The 2,500-nt window shown below is 38.6% G+C and overlaps 1 non-coding gene and 1 pseudogene across 1 annotated transcript; one reads left to right on the top strand and one right to left on the bottom strand.

Annotated features, from left to right (window-relative positions):
* Positions 1 to 654: 654 nt before the first annotated feature.
* TRNAN-GUU (transfer RNA asparagine (anticodon GUU)) lies at positions 655 to 726 on the bottom strand. Its single transcript has one exon. It is a non-coding gene; the product is annotated as a tRNA-Asn (tRNA).
* Positions 727 to 1,012: 286 nt separating this feature from the next.
* Positions 1,013 to 2,500, top strand: part of LOC133039828 (protein TIC 214-like) — a 2,491-nt pseudogene continuing 1,003 nt past the window's right edge.

Genomic DNA, 2,500 nt, shown 5'->3' with positions numbered 1-2,500 from the left:
GCACGTGGCTACGAACCACGGTGTCGGGGGTTCGAATCCCTCCTCGCCCACAACGGGCCAAAAAGGGAAGGACCCTTCCCTTTGGGGGTAGGAAAATCATGATCGGGATTGCGGACCCAAAGCTATGGAATTTGGGCGTGGGTCTTTTGTCGAAATGGAATGGCCTTACTCTTTCTTTTTCTTTCTTTAATCTTTAAAGGTTGAAAATGAAAATAGAGTATGCCCGACCCGAATCAAAGATATTTTTTTGTTTTACGCCCCGTAATTCTTCCTCGACCGGGCGGGGGCGAATAGCGGAGCAAGTACAAGTATTAGTAGCATAGCAAAAATGCGTTCCTCGTCATTAATATGTTTGCTCGCCGTAATTGTGGCCTCTCGGGCGAATCGATGATCGCATCTTTGATGCACTTGCTAGTACTAGTACATCCGAGAATTCTTAATTGGATAGTTGTAAATAGCCCCGGATCGTGGAACAAAGGATTATCCGGACCTACGCCGAGGAATTGACGGCGATTCTCAAATATCGCGAACGTAATGTGATACGATGAGATAGAATGCAATAGAAACAAAGACACCGGGAACGGGTTACCTACTCTCTTAACGGTCAAAGTGAATCCTTTCATTCCGAATTAAAGAATTCGGAATGAATCAAATCTCCCCAAGTAGGATTCGAACCTACGACCAATCGGTTAACGGCCGACCGCTCTACCACCGAGCTGCCGAGGAACAACGGGAGGTTAGATCTCATAAAGTTCAATTCCCGTTCTCAACACATGACCCATATGAGCTCGAAGTTTCCTTTGTAACTCTCGGAACTTCTTCTTCGTGGCTCCGTTCCATGCCTCATTTCATAGGGAACCTCAAAGTGGCTCTATTTCATTATATTCCATCCACATCCCAATTCCATTCATTTAAGATCCCTTTGGTGTCATTGAGATAAGAGATGTCGTTTCTAGTTTATCTCTTTCTATATATGGAAAGTTCAAAAATCATCATATAATAATCCGAAATGGAAATAGAAAAGAACAAGGGGAGGTTTGGGATGATTTTTCAATCTTTTATACTAGGTAATCTAGTATCCTTATGCATGAAGATAATAAATTCGGTCGTTGTGGTCGGACTCTATTATGGATTTCTCGACCACATTCTCCATAGGGCCCTCTTATCTCTTCCTTCTCCGAGCTCGCGTCTGGAAGAAGGAGAAGAAGGAACCGAGAAGAAAGTATCGGCAACAACCGGTTTTATTACGGGACGGCTCATGATGTTCATATCGATCTATTATGTGCCTCTGCATCTAGCATTGGGTAGACCTCATACAATAACCGTCCTAGCTCTACCCTATCTTTTGTTTCATTTCTTACGGAACAATCACAAACACTTTTTTGATTATGGATCTACTAACGTAAATTCAATGCGTAATCTTAGCATTCAATGTGTATTCCCGAATAATCTCATTTTTCAATTATTCAACCATTTCATTTTACCAAGTTCAATGTTAGTCCGATTAGTCAACATTTATATGTTTCGATGCAACAACAAGATGTTATTTGTAACAAGTAGTTTTGTTGGTTGGTTAATTGGTCACATTTTATTCATGAAATGGGTTGGATTGGTATTAGTACGGATACGACAAAATAATTCTATTAGATCTAATGTACTTATTAGATCTAATAAGTACCTTGTGGCGAAATTGAGAAATTTTATGGCTCGAATCTTTAGTATTCTCTTATTTATTACTGTATCTACTATTTAGGCGGAATACGAGTCACCCATTGTTACTAAGAAACCGAAAGCAACCTTAGAAACGGAAGAAACAGGATGTAGAAATAGAAACAACTTCAAAAACGAAGGGGACTAAACGGGAACAAGGGGGATCCACCGAAGAAGATCCTTCTCCTTCCCTTTTTCGGAAGAAAAGGAGGATCGGACAAAATCGATGAAACGGAAGAGATACGAGTGAATGGAAAGGAAAAAACAAAAGATGAATTCCAAGTTAAAGAGACACAATATAAAAATAAACCCGTTTATGAAACTTATTATCTGGATGTGGATCGGAATCAAGAAAATTCGAAGTTAGAAATATTGAACGAAAAAAAAGATCTCCTTAGGTTTGAATTTGAAAAACCCCTCGTAACGATTCTTTTCGACTCTAAACGATGGAATCGTCCATTTCGATATATAAAAAACGCTAGATTTGAAAATTCTGTAAGAAAAGAAATGTCACAATATTTTTTTCATACATGTCAAAGTGATGGCAAAGAAAGAATATCTTTTACGTATCCACCTAGTTTGTCAACCTTGTTAGAAATGATACAAAGAAAAGTGTCTCTGTTCACTACAGAGAAACCCTCTTCCAACGAATTATATAATCATTGGAGCTATAATAATGAAGAAAAAAGAAAAAACCTAAGCAACAAATTTATAAAAAGAGTCAAGGCTCTAGACAAAACTTTAAATAGTAAATCCCTTATTATGGATGGACTCGAAAAAAGAACTAGAT

The sequence above is a fragment of the Cannabis sativa genome, chromosome 7 (assembly GCF_029168945.1).
Source record: "Cannabis sativa cultivar Pink pepper isolate KNU-18-1 chromosome 7, ASM2916894v1, whole genome shotgun sequence".
Taxonomy (NCBI): domain Eukaryota; kingdom Viridiplantae; phylum Streptophyta; class Magnoliopsida; order Rosales; family Cannabaceae; genus Cannabis; species Cannabis sativa.
This window is presented reverse-complemented; position numbering and strand designations above follow the sequence as displayed.